General features: G+C 41.1%; 1 protein-coding gene and 1 pseudogene across 1 annotated transcript in view; one reads left to right on the plus strand and one right to left on the minus strand.

The window, feature by feature from the left end:
• XKR6 (XK related 6) overlaps window positions 1-17,402 on the minus strand; it is a 319,850-nt gene that overhangs the window by 275,571 nt on the left and 26,877 nt on the right. The window lies entirely within an intron of this gene.
• LOC120360590 (L-lactate dehydrogenase B chain-like) lies at window positions 9,040-10,172 on the plus strand (annotated as a pseudogene).

Raw genomic sequence — 17,402 nt, forward strand, 5'->3', positions numbered from 1 at the left:
ATTCTAGCCAAGGAGGGGCAACTTCTAGAAATTTTGCTTACTCTTAAAAACGAACACAAAGTAGGGACCTTATCTCTTCTGGCCTTTAGAATTTTATTGATTAGAGAATTGACGCTTAGACCCACTGCAGCTATCTCATGACCCAAGGGCAAGCCAAAAGCAGATCCACCATGCTGGGTGCTCGATAGAATCAAGCTGACAAAATAACCAACTAGCGACCTGCACTACCTATGGGAGCTCCTGATAGGTGAGATAATCACATTTCATCAAATGTGAAGACCCATCAGTGGTTAAGATACATCATTATTTTGTTAATCACCATGAGGAAAAACTGCTGTCAACTGAATTGATACACTATGCATTTAAACGGGCCATGCCTCAATTTCAGAAATAATCACCTATGAAGAAAATGTACATCTCAGAAACAAACCAAAAAAATAAAATAAAATAAAATAAAGTTAATTCCTTGTTGTTTAAGCCCGATGAGCAGGAGTTTTCTGTTGTCTGTTGCTTAAGACATCATAATTTATTTTCTTAAGTGAGTATCATGTTCAATTCTGAGTATTCACTAAGATGCAGAACATACAGATGACAGACAGCAATAATGGTGAGCCTGAAGCTGAGACGGCCTTTTAGGCCAGAAGAAAGAACTAATGGTGGGAAATCCTGAAACAAAAGGAAGAGACAGTGAAATATTTAGACAAGAAAATAAATAAAGTTTAGAAGGATTTAGCACCTGGCTATTCTTTCAGATATTTTCATCTTTACCATACACTGTGAACACTTTCAGTGGCCCCTGTAAGTTCTTTACCATGTTGGGAGCATTTTAAGCCCTTAGTAAACCTTACTGATTAGTCAATCACTTTGGAAGCTCTCACAAAAACTTTCTCATTAATGGTACTTTAATATTTAATATATTTATAAAATTATAAAATATTTACTGAAGTATATCATCAGGTGCCTGCAACTCATAATTCTGGCTGGCTTCACTGAAAAAAGATGGAAACAAAAGAAGAAAGGGTTAGCTTGACTTTGTAAAGAGAAATTGTACTTATTTACTCAGGTTGTACTGAATACAAGGAACCAAGCAAAATGAAAAAATACAAAAAAAAAAAAAGAACCAGAGGAAGGCCCACCAAAGCACCCATCTCATCTTAACCCACTTCACAGAGTTCTATATCCAGAAAGCAATCCGACTTCATCATATTTCACCTGTTAAAAAAAAGTGACCCAGAGAAATAAAGTGATGTGACTAAGATAAAAAGCTCTTTTTTACTTTCTCACACAGGGACACACCTAATTGTAAAAGGAAGCCAAATGTTTTAAAAAGAATGAGCAGACAAACTATAATCCAAGCGTTAAAGAGGAAAGAAAGCCAGGAAAGTTGAGAAGAAGCGGACACGGCACGTGGGCTATGTCAAACGAAAGGAGAACTGACCTGCTTACCACAGAGTAAACCCAGGAAAAGCCGCCTTCTCCCACATGGCTCTAAAGAGCCGCACTCCAGCCTCCTAAACTCACTCCAGCTTTAAGGCCTCAATTTTCCAAATGCTGATATGAAATTCACTAAGATCACAACCTCAGGTAGAGTGATCTTGATAAGTTGTGGAAGGGAAAACATAAGAAAACAAAACAAAAAGTCCTCATGTTCTTATTACAATCAGGTACCAGGTAGTTTTGTTTCAAATTTCATTTAAAAGTAACTAAATTACAAAGTGAAAATTTCAGTAATTTGGCAGTAAAAAAAATTACAGAACGTATTTTCTTCTCCATAAATTACAAAAGAGAAACTTCACTAATTATTTTGATTACTTAAAACAGTCCAACTTCTGACATTCTAAAAATTTTCAGACATTCTTACAAAAGGCCTATTGGTTAACCAGCAAGGCACTGAACCTCCAGGTTTTAAGATGCTCTGTCAGGCTGACACTTGGGCGCCAGAAAAAGAATTCTGTAAGAAGCCAAAGTGTTTCAATTTACTCCATTACCACTAACAGTGATGTCACCTCCAATATTCATATCCCCGCAGAGCTACAAGGTACGAGTGTTTTAGGACTTCACAGACATTTTTGCAAATTCATCATTTATCTTATGCTCAGTCTCGCTAATCGTTTTGGACCGTGAGCCTGCAAAAGTGTCACGAAGAGAAAAAGAAAACGGCTCTTCTCTAAAGAAAAACACGTTATTTTATCCAATTGGTTCCACCTGCACAGGAAGACAAGGAAACTAGAACCCTTTACGGAAACGGTACAACGCTAAGAGAAATTGCCATATACCTCAAATTATTTAAATGATCATAAAATCAATAAATTTAATAATAAAAACTATTAGAAAATATTAAACCATGCTCTGTGAAGTCCAGTTGTAACAATTACAACTAATCTTTTAAACATGAGTAGATTTTAAACATACAGTTCTGTATAAAGTATAAGCATTGCACAGCTTGTATTACCCAGAAGAATGTATGATCAAGTATATTTCTACATGCATGGAGTTCCAGCAAATGATTACTGTTGCCGGGAAAATGTGACTGGCGCATCAGAGACTTTACCTCTGGTCACCATTACCATTTTCCAAGTCCTCACCTAGGATTAAAAAGTTCACAAAATCCACCCAAATCTGCATATATCACATCCTTCCTTGGTCACATATGTAACTATTTCCCTCCATCTGCTGGAGATGGTTAACTGTGACAAAATGAAGTCCTACAATAAAATCTAAGGGCAAATATGTAGAAAACTAATAGCGAGTAACAAAATATGCACTGAATGCAGCCGAGGCCCTCAGGAGGAATAGAATACATCGTTTTGTTGTTTGAGTGGTCTGCTACTCACTGGTTTGGTTTCAGACCACGTTTCTACCGCACCAACTTTGTGCTAGGAACTGTCGGAGCACATGAACTCATTTATTCTTCCTTTGAGGTAAATGTATTATTGTTATCACATTTTACAGTTGAGGAACTAAAACAAAGAGAGAGTACAGTAGCTTGTACCTAAGTCACAGGGCTAAATGAAGGGCTAGAACTCTACTTTGTTCTGAATCTTCTCTGTGGTCCCTGCCCCAGCCCTCACTGAAAAATACACACAGGCCAAAAGCAGAAAGAGACGTTACAAAGACAACCATCCCTCAACCCAGCTATGTAGCTAAGTTCCAGACACATGCTTCCAAACAGTAATGTGAGCATGTTTTGGGAAGCCACTCCCATGCTGATTTCAAGCTTACAACCCCTCTGCCTACAGTGGGGAAGATAAACAGGGCCAGGCCAGCACTACTTCCTACCTGCTTCCCTTCTGGGTCTGCCTATTCACCGCCAGAAAGTCAGAAGTCAATCATCCCTCAGGCTTCTGCTTCAATTCAGGTAGAGCTGTGAGGGTTGAAAGTGCCTCAAGCAGAGCCCATAGTTCTCTGATCCTTTACAATATCAAACTCTGTAATTGTGTGGCATAGCAGCCATGCTAGGAATGAGGTCAATTACTTAGGTGCTCGCTAGACTTTTTCCTTTTCTCCACCCCTGGGGTCCAGGCTCTTTTCCCAGCACTTACTCAGGGCTGTCATTAGCCCTTTCCCCTCAGTTTGACTGCCTCTGCATTTATGTTATTCTAAGTCTTCTCCCCATGGGTTCCTGTGGGGGAAATAAAAGATCTGAAAGGGAAAAAAAAAATGAAAAAAATGAAATAAAGTGAAAATTCAAGAGGTTCTTAAGTCCCTATTTTAAAAGACATATAGCTTTGCACTTTCAAAAAACCAAGCATTACATTATAAGGTGTATGGCCAACATAAAATCAACAAACACATGCAGTTACATGTACAACGAAATACACACAGACATGCATGCCACAATAGGGAGGGTCTTTCTTAGGATCCCCCTTTTCTTTTCCACCGACTAATTCCTAACTACACTGTTCTTCTCTAACCACATAACTATTTCTCAATATCCATTTGTCAGATGTGAAATATCAGCAAGAACACTACTGGCCTTGGACACCGAAAACCTATCTCCCAGACCAACGCCATCATTTAAGGATCAACGGCACTGAAGCTTTGCTTACGAATCTGTACAACAAAGGTAATCCCACCCGCCTACCTTCCCCACTTCACCTTACTAACAGGAGGTTCAAAAGAGATAATGTGTGCTTAAGTACACCAAGGAACCAGAAGTACCAACAGGGTTAAGATATACCTTGAATCCAAGAAAATCCCCTGAAGCAGCATGTCAATACTAAGTAATCCAACCTTTCCCTTGGTTATCACTTTTTTTTTTTTGAGACAGTCTTGCTCTGTCACCGAGGCTGGGGTGGTGCAGTGGGGCAATCTTGTCTCACTGCAATCTCCACCTCCCAGGTTCAAATGATTCATCTGCCTCAGCCTCTCGCATAGCTGGAATTACAGGTGGGTGCCACCATGCCCAACAATTTTGGTATTTTTAGTAGAGACAGGGTTTCACCATGTTGGCCAGGCTGGTCTCAAACTTCTGACCTCAGGTGATCTGCCCGCCTCGGCCTCCCAAAGTGCTGGGATTACAGGCGTCAGCCACCGAGTCAGGCTGGCTACCACTATTTTAAGCAAAGAAGCAAGTGAAGGTGCACTTTATTTGATCTTAGGGAGAATTTTAACCAAATGATGTTTCTGGTTTCAACCTGGACACACAAGGTGAGGGCAACAAGGGAAGATGGAGAAGATGGCACACTCTCTTGAGCATCAGCATCCTTATTTGATTAGCAGAAACCATAATTATAACTTATTAGCCACTCTTTTTCTAGTTTTCTCCAACTCAGTCTTCAAAATAAATGCAGTGTATTAACCCTTAAAGACTGTAGAAAAATTAACAGTGAATCCAAATTCAGCATCAAAATGATTCATCAAAGACAGAAGTAGCTAAGGAACACCAGAAAGACACTCTTGCATCAAAGAGCCTGAAACTCTTGTTGAGATAATCATTTCTAGCTCACATACAATGCTAGAACCTGTCTTCTCCTGAATGTACTGTGTCTTATAATACCTAATGTTACACGAAGGGACCATAAATTTTTTAAAACCCAGGTACAATGACCACTGTTTAATGTTTCCTGTCAAATAACTCTAACTTTCCATATTTATAAACGATTTTACATATATGTATATAAATGGAGATGGAGTGTTGCCCTTTCGCCCAGGCTGGAGTGCAGTGGTGAGATCTCAGCTCACTGCAACCTCCATCTCCCGAGTTCAAGCGATTTTCCTGCCTCAGCCTCCAAGTAGCTGGAATTCACAGGCATGTGCCACCACGCCCAGCTAGTTTGTGTATTGTTTGCAGAGATGGGGTTTTTACCATGTTGGCCAGGCTGGTCACAAACTCCTGACCTCAGGTAATCCGCCTACATCAGCCTCCCAAAGTGCTAGGATTACAGGTGTAAGCCACTGTGCCCGGCCTGTAAACTGCTTATAAATGCATACTATTCACTGAAGAGAAAAAAGACCACTGAACTAGCCTTCAGTTTTCCAGTGAAGACGTTACTAAAAGTTGTATATAAACCAAATCATATTTAGCACTGCTTTGGGTCATATTTCAGGAGTGCGTGTTCACAGTGGGGGAAAAAAAATCCCAAGATGTGTGCTGAAGCTGTCATAAAGATCACAAGGCATGTGCTACGGTCTGAAAGTTTGTTTCCTGGCTAAATTCATGCATTAAAACCAAACTCCCAAGAACTGCGAGAGATCACGGGCTGCTGCTTATAGGCAACCTAGTCTATGGTAGGATTTTGTTATAGCAGCCCCAATGGAGTAAGATATCATACAAGCTTTTTAAAAATCTAACATTTAGTGTATTTAATGTTTATTTAACCTCTTATTTATTTATTCATTTATTTCTGAGACAGAGTTTCGCTCTTGTCGCCCAGGCTGCAGTGCAAGGGTGTGATCTCAGCTCGCTACAACCTCCACCTCCTGGGTTCAAGCAATCCTCATGCCTCAGCCTCCCAAGTAGCTGGGATTACAGGCGCCTGCCACCACGTCCAGCTAATTTTTGTGTTTAGCAGAGATGGGTTTTCACCATGTTGGTCAGGTTGGTCTGGAACTCCTGACCTCAGGTGATCCACCCACCTCAGCCTCCCAAAGTGCTGTGATTACAGGCATGAGCTACCACACCCGACTTAACCTAATATTTAATAGGAAAAATGCTAACACTAGTATTCAGCTAACAACTATACCAAAAACTATAAGAGAATAACAGAAATTGAGGAGATATAGGAAGAGGGTCTGACAAGTAAGGTGCCATCTCTTATCTGTAGCGTGTGGGGCAGTATAAGGAAAGGCTTCCAGTGGGTTTTGAAATGGGCTACTGCAAAAGAACAATGCTGACTGGGAGATGTCAAAAAAATGTCAGAGTAGGGAGTTCCAAGTGGCCATCTACTTCCCTGAACCTAAAACATCAACAAACAAGCACCAACTTTCAGAACTAACTTTGACAGAACTCTGGAAAACAGTCAAAGGCTTACGGCAACCAAATGAACATTAAATCAAGAACTTCAAAGGATAAGAAAGCTTTATGGCATACTTATTTGCCCTTGCCCTACCTCCTCCCAGTGTGATGGCAGCCCGTATTCAAAGAATGGGACCCTGGTCCTGATTCCAAAAGGAACAAGTAGAACTTACTCATAAATTTTTGGTAACTCCATTCCAACCTGTCAGGGAGACCTGAAGAACTGATACAAAGTTCAGGCTTAGCTCAAAACTCATCCAGGCTGGAAAAGTTGTTGGTATTGCTCAAAAACAGACACCTGGGGTCAAAGAATACAAATGAGACATGCAACAGACCATCTAAGGCCTGGGAAGAAAAGAGGAGAAGAAAGCTGCCTTAGGAAATTAGGGCAATCAAAAGCAGCCATATGTATGTGGGAAATTAGAAAGCCACACACATGCTCAGAATAAAACCCAAGAGGACCTTTAAGCTTTTTCACTTCAGGCTAAATACTAGGCTAGGCACAAGTCTGGCTATCTGCTGAAGGAGGGCTCCAGCAAACAGCCAATCTGCAAAGACTGGAAAAGATACTTTTGTTTATTTGCTTTAGCCCCTGGCATTCCAGGAAATCTCTGTCAAAACACTACCAGGCTAGGCACAGTGGTTCCTGTCAAGCCTGGGTGACATAGTAAGACCCCATCTCTTAAAAAAAGAAATCAAAAAACAAAACAAAGAAAAATCAGTACCAGAACATTAGCTAAGAAACAGAGACTTCAGTGACCACACAAGACAAGGAATATAATCCCTACAAAAATAGTTGGGAAAAGTCACTTGACAAAAAAAGAAATACTATAAAACCATAAAACAACAAAAAAGCAAACCTCAGTGAAAGAGGAGACTCTGCTCTCCAAAGACACAACATTATAATTTTCAAAAATCCCTTTTCAACAGCAACAAAACCCTAAGGCATATAAGGAAAAAGAATAGTCCATTCAATGGAACAAAATTGACAGACCATGTCCCTGAGAAGGCCAAAGACTTTACAAAGCAACTTTCTTAAATATGCTTAATATCAACATGTTGTTGAAGCTGAGAAGAAAGATGCTATATTTGATAAAAGGATACATTCAATCAGAAATATAATAATTATAAACATAAATGCACCAAACACAAGAGTCCCAAAATACAGGAAAAACTGACATAACTGAAGTGAGAAGTAGAAAGCTCTAGAATAACATACTTCAATACATCCTATTCAATAAAAGATAGAAGAACCTGACAGAAGGTAAGTAAGGAAAAAGAGAATTTGTACAACACATAAACCAACTAGATCTAACAGACATATACAGAACATTTTATCAAACAACAGCAGAAGACACATTATTGTAAAGTCTCTTCTCTCTGGAAGAGACCATGTTTGTCCACAAATAAAGTCTCAATCTATTTAAAAAGACTGAAATCATACAAAGCACTGATAAAGAAAACTTAGGTAATTAGGATAGGTTCTTGGCAAAATTCTTTTAAACAGAGAAACAGCCTGAAAAATCAGGACACAGGCACAGATAAGGAAACTTGCACAAACCTCCAGCCCACTCAGATAAAGGAACAAGAGCCAACCTAGAAATGCCTTTGCTCTTTGTATAACCAGTGGGCTTCCAGGAAATAGTCTCTTCTTCTTTTGTGGACACGTACACAGTGGGCTCTAGTGGGTTCCGGTGGGCACTTTCCTTTCCTTTTTCGGACATGCTTTGGACTATGAGCCAAGCCTCTATGAATTATCACTTCAACCTTGGATTGGTCCCAGGACAAGGTCCTGGGCCAAGCTTTCACTTCAGCTCCTGACTGGTCCCAGGCCAAGCTGAGTAGGCTTTCTCCAAGACCAGTCAGCACATTCCTTCCCTTCCCAGTCCAGAAAAACCCCCAGATCCAGTCTCATAGTTGGTAACCTTCTTCCAGGCCCTCTGTCTGAAGTGGAGAGCTTTCTCCTTTTGCTTATTAAACTTTTAAACTTGTGCTCCAAGCTCACCCTTCATGTCCATGCTCCTTAATTTTCTTAGTCAAGAGACAAAGAACTTCAGGTGCTACCTCACAATAAAAGACTGCTACATTGTGATGCTTTGGCAAGACTGTAACAGTATATTCTGCTACCACAATGCACTGAAGCTAGAAATCAACAAACAAAATGTAGTAAATATCTATGGAATGGAATATTATTCAGTCTTAAAAAAGGGAACAAAACACTGATATATGTTACAACATGGATACCTTGAAAACATTATGCTAAGTTAAATAAGCCAGAAACAAAAGGACAAATATCATACAATTCCACTTATTTGAGACACTTCAAAAAGGCAAACTCAGAGAGAATGGGAAGTTAGTATTTAATGGGTACAGAGTTTCTGCTTGGGATGATGAAAAAGTTCTGGAAATGGACTGTGGTGATGATTATACAACACTGTGAATCTACCTCATGCCAGTGAACTGTACACTTTATTTAACATGATTAAACTGTTTCTTTGCCTTTTAAGATCAAGCATAAAAATGGTTAAAATGATAAATTTTATGCTATATATATTTTACCACAATAAAAATTTAAATGGCTTGCGGATCCGGTGCCAGAGGAGACACAGGCAGCTGACATGGTCTTCTCTGCACCACTGTTTCTGCAGTCTCCAGAGCCTTCTCTCTCCTGTGCCAAACAGCAACTCTTAAGGAAAACTCATTGCACCAGTTGCAGAAGAGGAGGAAACAGTTCTAAACAATAAGATGACTGTAGTGGGTGTTAAGACAAGTTGGTATGGTGTGTGCTATCAGCATTCTGGGAAAGTCTCTGGCTGATGAACTTGCTCTTGTGGATGTTTTGGAAGATAAACTTAAAAGAGAAATGATGGATCTGCAGCATGGGAACTTATTTCTTCAGACGCCCAAAACTGTGGCAGATAAAGAGTATTCCGTGACTGCCAATTCTAAGATTGTAATGGTAACTGCAGGAGTCCGTCAGCAAGACGGGGAGGGTTGTCTCAATCTGGTGCAGAGAAATGTCGATGTCTTCAAATTCATTATTCCTCAGATCGTCAAGTACGGTCCTGATTACATCGTAATTGTGGTTTCCAACCCAGTGGACATTCTTACAGATGTTACCTGGAAACTGAGTGGATTACTCAAACACCGTGTGACTGGAAGTGGATGTAATCTGGATTCTGCGAGATTTCACTACCTTATGGCTGAAAAACTTGGCATTCATCCCACCAGCTGCCATGGATGGATTTGGGGGGAACGTGGTGACTCAAGTGTGACTGTGTGGAATGGCGTGAATGTAGCAGGTGTTTCTCTTCAGGAATTGAATCCAGAAAAGGGAACTGACAATGATAGTGAAAATTGGAAGGAAGTGCACAAGATGGTGGTTGAAAAGTTCCTATGAAGTCATCAAGCGAAAAGGATATACCAACTGGGCTACTGGATTAAGTGTGCCTGATCTTACTGAATCCATGTTGAAAAATCTAACCAGGATTCATCCCATATCAACAATGGTAAAGGGGATGTATGGCATTGAGAACGAAGTCTTCCTGAGCCTTCCACGTATCCTCAATGCCCGGGGATTAACCAGCGTTATCAACCAGAAGCTCAAGGATGATGAAGTTGCTCAGCTCAAGAAAAGTGCGGATACCCTGTGGGACATCCAGAAGGACCTAAAAGACCTGTGACTACTGAGCCCTAGGCTGTAGAAGTTTAAAAACGACAATGTGATTAACTCTGAGCCTTTAGTTTTCATCCATGCACAGGAATCGCAGTTTGCTCTGATCTTCTTCAATATGTGAATTTGGGCTCACAGAATCAAAGCCTATGCTTGGTTTAATGCTTGCAATATGAGTTCTTGAACAAATAAAATTAACTACTGCAGTGTTCTTCTAAAAAAAAAAAAATTTAAATGATTAAAATGGTATATTTTGTGTTAGTATATTTTGCAATTAATTTTTAATATAAAAAATGGGGGGAAATGAGAGAGAGAGGACAGTCATTGTGATCTCACAGACATATATAACAAAATTTCTCTTGTAGGGACTTGAGAAGTTTGCAACTTCTAGCTGGATCTGATGACAGATCAAAGTTGAACAAGTTCCTGGTTATTAGACAATGTCTTGTCCTGAAAAATGAATAAATCAGAGTGCTAAACTGCTGCCCTTTGCAGCTCCTCAAAAAATAAAACAGAATTAACATAGGACCTAGCAGGTCCACTCCTAGATATATATCTAACAGAAATTAAGAATCCTATGCACACAAAGCCTTGTAGAAGAATTTCTAGCAGGCTTATTCATAAAAGTCAAATACTGGAAACAAGCCAATGTTCCTCAGATGCAAAAAGGATGAACAAAATGTGGTATATCCATTCAATGGAATATTAGTCAGTCATAAAAAAGGAATGACGTATTGATTCAGGCTACACCATGGATGAATCTTGTAACATTAATAGTCACACAAAAAAAAGAAGTTAGTCACAAAAAAAAAAAAAGTTAGTCACCACATAGTATGATTCATTAGTAAAATGTCCAGACTAGGCAACTCTACAGAGACAGACTACAGGTTAGCAGTTCCCAGGGGCTGGAAAGGGAAAATGAGAAGTGACTACTATGGATGTAGGGTTCCTTTTTTGTAGGATAAAAATGTGCTAAAATTAGCACATTTGTGGTGATGGTTGCACAACTCTGTGAAGATACAAAAAGCACAGAATCACACACTCTAAGGGGGTAAATTTTGTAGTACATGAATTGTATCTTAACAAAACTGTTCACACATCATTGCTGCCCTTTGACATTCTGATAACACATCTCAAGTACTGAAGCAAAATCTCAGGGTGCACAACAATAGCATCTGTGCATGGAGCACATTCTCAAAATTCAGCTTTTTGCTTTTTTTTTGAGAAGAAGTCTTGCTCTGTCGCCAACTTGGAATGAAGTGGCGTGATCTAGGCTCACTGAAACCTCTGCCTCCTGGGTTCAAGCGATTCTCCTGCCTAAGCCTCCCAAGTAGCTGGGACTACAGGCATATGCCACCACACCCAGCTAATTTTTGTATTTTTAGTAGAGACACAGTTTCACCATGTTGGCCAGGATGGTCTTGATCTCTTGATCTTGTGATCCACCCGCCACGGCCTCCCAAAGTGCTGGGATTACAGGCGAGAACCACTGTGCCTAGCCCCTCGCCTTTGCTTTTTAAGCCTTTGTAATGTTTGAGAATACTCTGAGATTTAAATAATTTACAGAGGAAAACTAGGTAATTAACCTTTGCTGTTGTAACTAACAATGATATTCTCTCCTATCACCCTTTACAAATGACTACTCCAACATAAGAATTTAGATGAGCAACCTTGAATTCTTGACTCTTACCAGTTTAGAAATTATGAAAAAGAACTGAGGAAGTATTTCACCATTTTTACATACGCTGTTCTTGAAATCCTAGCGTCTGTGTTTTCACAATGTCACTTCCCAGTTGGGGGACAGAAGAACTAAGAAAGGAAGGATCTGCCAAAGCGTGGTCAACCATACAGCCAACCTGTGTATGACGTACTCTGTAACACGAATTGCCATTACAAATGTTGCTGATGTTATACTTAAGTGCACACCCATGCATGTGTGCATGTGCGTGCACACAGTTAGTTCAAAAGATGCCCCCAAAAATATCATATTGTCCATCTAACTACTAATTGCCAGAGATTAAGAGTTGCATCTCTCAAAATGCCATTACTTCATGCTATATACTTCGGATATTTTCCCCTCCAAATATCATGTTGAAATTTGATCTCAAGTGCTGGGGCCTGATGGGAGGTGTCTGGGTCACAGGGGCAGATCCCTTGTGAACAGACTGATTCTCCTCGGGATGGGGAGTTAATTCTCACTCTTAGACCCCATGGGAGCTGGTTGTTAAAAGGAGCCTGGCCCTTCTCCCGGCTCTCTCCTGCTTTCCTTCTCGCCATGTGATCTCTGCCATACCAGTCCCCTCAGCCTTCAGCCAGGAGTGGAAGCAGCCTCAGGCCCTCACTGGGAGCAGACGTGGGTGCCATGCTTCTCGTACAGCCTGCAGAATCATGAACCAAATTAATCTTTTTTCCTTAAAAGTTACCCAGTTTCAGGCCAGGACCAGTGGCTTGCGCCTATAATCCCAGCACTTTGGAAGACTGAGGTTGGGGGATCATTTGAAGTCAGGAGTTTGATACCAGCCTGGCCAACATGATGAAACCCCATCTGTACCAAAAATAGAAAAATTAGCTGGGCATGATAGCAGGTGCCTATAATCCCAGCTACTCAGGAGGCTGAGGCAGGAGAATAGCTTGAACCCGGGAGGCAAAGGATGCAGTAAGCTGAGATCATGCCACTGCACTCCAGCCTGGGTGACAGAGCAAGATTTCTGTCACCCAGAAAAAAAAAAAAAAAAAGAAAAAAAGAAGTTACCCAGTGTCAGGCCAGATACAGTGGCTCACACCCATAATCCCAGCACTTTGCAGAGGCTGAGGCCTGCAGACTGCTTGAGCCCAGGAGTTTGAGACCAGCCCTGGCAACATGGCAAACACCCATCTCTACAAAAAATACCAAAAATTAGCGGGGTATGATGGTGCACACCTGTAGTCCCAGCTACTCGGGATGCTGAGGTAGGAGGATCACCTGAGCCCAGGAGGTTAGGGCTGTGGTGGGCCATGATCAAGCCACAGCACACCAGCCTGGTCAACAGACCCTATCTCAAAGACAAATAAATAAATTGCCCAGTCTCTGGTATTCCTTTAAAGCAACACAAACAGACCAAGACACTCCACTAAGATAAATACTTTATGTCAGTTTGGCCATCTTTAGGGTGCTTGGTTCCAAATTTTCGATCTGCACCAGAACCCTTTTCTCACAGCTTCGCATGGAAGTTACTGAATTATCATAATGGCATTGACCTCCGGGTTCTGAGCAGTTTCCATGCACCCATGCCTGCTTCCAAATACAGGGAAGTTTGGCTTACTGTTGCCGGGAACTGGTGATAGAGAAAGCAGGGTTTTTCTTTACTTTTTTTCAACCACAGAAAGAGCTTCCATATAAATCAACTGTAAATTGCAAAGCTTTTCTTTTCCTTTACTCCATGGCTTTCTCCAGATATGTCTGCCTACTCAGCAGGAGCAAAAGCCAGAAAGCGTGCTGGCCCCAAAGAAAGACACCAAGAATAAAACACTTCAGAAGATTCACGGGGAAAACATTTACTTTAACAAAGCAAAACCACAAGAAGGATTGTCGCAGGCAGGCTGGCAGCAGCGACACTGTTTCGAGTTATACATTCAATCAATTGTACAACATCTATTACCTGGTTTTTAAGTCATTAAGAGATCTATAATTTCCATTTACCTGATTTGGGGGCCAGAAAGGTATGACTTAAATATACCAGCTTCCAGAGAACAGAGTTGTGCTCCTAAAAGATGGCACAGCATCGTCAGAACATGATTCCGGAGCTGAACTGACTCAACTGCAATCGCTTGTTACGCTGCAGGATGTCGGAGAAGTTGCTAACTTCTCTGTGCTTGGGTTTCCACATCTGTAAAATGGGCGTCACAGTGCGTACCTCCCAGGGTTGCCACAAGAGTTCAGTGGGTGATATGCATGTGCAACACTGAATGCCCTCGACATGGGAAACTCCCACTGTGAAGCAGCAGTTGTGATTCCAATAAAACCTGGACAGCAAGCCTTCCTGGCCAGTTGTCCTGCTTCAGAAGGGTTGTCATCTGCTCAAACCCCGCCCAACAGGTCCCTCATGCCACTGCCACCTCAAGAGAACCAGTGTGTGACTACCAGTATGTACCCACCCACAAGTCACTACTAGAATGAAGAATTATACTCCCAGATCACCTGGACAGCTAGTTATTAAACAGAACACAGCAGGAAAAAAAGACAGAAGAACATGACAACTTACTGCTGATGGGGTTACCCTCGGGTGCTGTGGGATGAAGGGAAGACATTCACAATTTATTCTATGCATATCTGTATTTTTCTCTGACTTGTTGACAACATCATGTATTTCCTTTGCACATTTGCTTCAAAATGAAAACAACCATTGGTCAGGTCCATTTCAATTAATTTCTATTCATCCTTTTAATCCATGCAACTCACTGGCTAAGGCTCTTACAAAACAAAACGACTAGAGCCACCGATTACGCCCTCTCAGTGAGTGAAATGAAGAGGGAACCTCAAATTGCATTAGGAACACACGTGGAGATTCCAAACCCTTCCTCTCAAGGAGTAAATCACTCACTCCTCTCTCTTCCAGATGGCAAGCGACACTCCAACAAAACCCACATATTTAAAACAAGTGCAGAAGTGTTTATTGTACATCCTTTTCCAAAACAGCTGCTCAAGAGAATGTACTCATGCAGCAAGAAGGAAATTGGAACGTATGTCCGGCTAATGAAATCTTCACGAGCCGAGCACCGCACTGACTCCAACACTGGGAGCTGCCAGCTGCTGCCTAAATACTATTTTCCAGCATCTTCTGAAGGCTAGTAGTTACTCAAATAGATTTTTAAAAGAAAATGAATGCAAAATATTGTAATTATTAGAAGATTATTATAATCAGGCATTCTGTTCTTTCCTGTGAGGCACGGAACAAAGTGGCTGTGACTATTACAAGGGGCACCAAGTGTCTTCCTCTGGTTACTTCCTCACCATCTAGAGGCCACGCTCAGTTACAGGACAGAGGCCCTGCCCTTTGTACTTTCCAAATCTAGCTCTCACCTGGAGTCTCTGGAGCAAGTACTACAGGGCTTCTCATTATCTCATCCACAGCACCAGGGAAGCACAAGAGAACAGATGATCAATGGACCCCTTCACCTTCTCAAATGCCCCGAGTTTGCCTTCAGGAAAAGACAGTACTTAATCAAAGTTCCACGGTAATTTAGAATTACTAGTTCCCTTTTCCTCTTTCTAGGACAGGTACGTGAAATTTTACTTTACAAAATTACAGGGTAGAGAAAACAGAAAGAATGTGTTGCTCTTCCCCTAAGTGGCCTGAAGCCGTGTGTGAAAATGGTTCACTAGTCACTTGACCCAGAAAACCCCACACAATCATGCACATCCGAGAGGTTTAAATCTTCATGTTCACTTTACGAACACTTGTGAGACCGCCCAGGCCATCAAGATCACATATATGAATAGCCACTAGGTAACTGAAAGACGTCACTTTACAGAAATGGTGTGTACCATTCTGATGTTACAATGGTACGTCATTAAGTGTGCCCAGGCCAAACAGCGGGGCTGGACCCAGGTGAATTTTTGCTGCACATGCTTAAAAATGGTGAAAGTAATGCTGGACTTAAGGGTTTAGATGTAGATTCTCTGGCCATCGAGCATTTGCAGGTAACAAGGCACCTAAAACGCACCGTCAGACTTAGAGAGCTCATGGCTGGACTAACCCATACATGGGCTCTCCCAGCCACATTGAAACGATGGTTACTGAAAAGGAACAACTCGTTCTTAAATCAGAAGAGCCTGCACAGAAGAAAAAGATACCCCAGAAGAAACTGAAGAAACAAAAACTTATGGCACAGGAATAAATTCAGCATAAAATAAATGCAATCAAAAGTTAAGAAAAATAAAGAACCTGCTTGCAAAATCTACTCCTAAAGGTCCCTCTGCTGTATATCCTCAAAAAACAAAAAATTAACTTCTGATTATCCACTTGAAGAGAATTACTTCACTCTGAAGGCAGCATATGATTTTAACATCCACACACTATGCTTCCTTCTCCTACTAATGTTAGCTCGGCGTGGTCACCACATCTTCTGAAATGCACTGCTCATCAGTCCGTCAACAGTCCCGAAGGTGCTCGTCAGCATTCGTCATGACCCACCTTTTTTATTGCACAAACTGCATAATGCAAGTACGAGAATCCAGGTTAGCAACTTATAGTCTCTCAAAATAAAAACAGGGAAACACCAATTTGCATTTAAAGCCTGACAAATTAATATTAATTTCTCACCCCTAAGAACATGATCAGCCGCAATATACACTCCTCTGTGGATGTAAGGCAAACGACCTTGTAAAACTCATTTTACAAGGTTCCCAACTTGTATAACGAATGTTTCCAAACTGACATGAATATCACTGCCCTACGCTTAGCATCTTTAAAACACCTTTACAAATTATCCCATTTCAAAACCTGAAAAATCTCGCAACTGAAATAAACCTGGGAAATTATTTCCTCCAACTGGCTACCATATGCGTAAATCTTTTGTTTCGATTTTTTTTTTTATTGCATTTTAGGTTTTGGGGTACAAGTGAAGAACATGCAAGATTGTTGCATAGGTATACACATGGCAGTGTGGTTTGCTGCCTTCCGTCCCCTCACCTGTATCTGTCATTTCTCCCCATGCTATCTCTTCCCACCTCCCCACCCCCCGCCCCTCCCCCATTTCCCCCCAACGGACCCCAGTGTGTAGTGCTCCCCTCCCTGTGTCCATGTGTTCTCATTGTTCAACACCCACCTACGAGTGAGAATATGCGGTGTTTGATTTTCTGCTCTTGTGTCAGTTTGCTGAGAATGATGGTTTCCAGGTTCATCCATGTCCCTAGAAAGGACGTGAACTTACCATTTTTGATGGCTGCGTAATATTCCATGGTGTATGTGTACCACATTTTCCCTATCCAGTCTATCATCGTTGGGCGTTTGGGTTGGTTCCAGGTCTTTGCTATTGTAAACAGTGCTGCTATGAACATTCGTGTGCATGTGTCCTTATAGTAGAATGATTTATAATCCTTTGGATATATACCCAGTAATGGGATTGCTGGGGCAAATGGGATTTCTATTTTTAGGTCCTTGAGGAATTGCCACACTGTCTTCCACAATGGTTGAATTGTTTTGATTTTTATAACCATTTTTAAGATTAGTCAAATGGGAATTATTATTTCCAGTTCATGGAATTGGAAACTGAGGTTTGGCTGAGTAAAGT

Source organism: Saimiri boliviensis, chromosome 13, assembly GCF_048565385.1.
Source record: "Saimiri boliviensis isolate mSaiBol1 chromosome 13, mSaiBol1.pri, whole genome shotgun sequence".
NCBI classification, from domain to species: Eukaryota; Metazoa; Chordata; class Mammalia; order Primates; family Cebidae; genus Saimiri; species Saimiri boliviensis.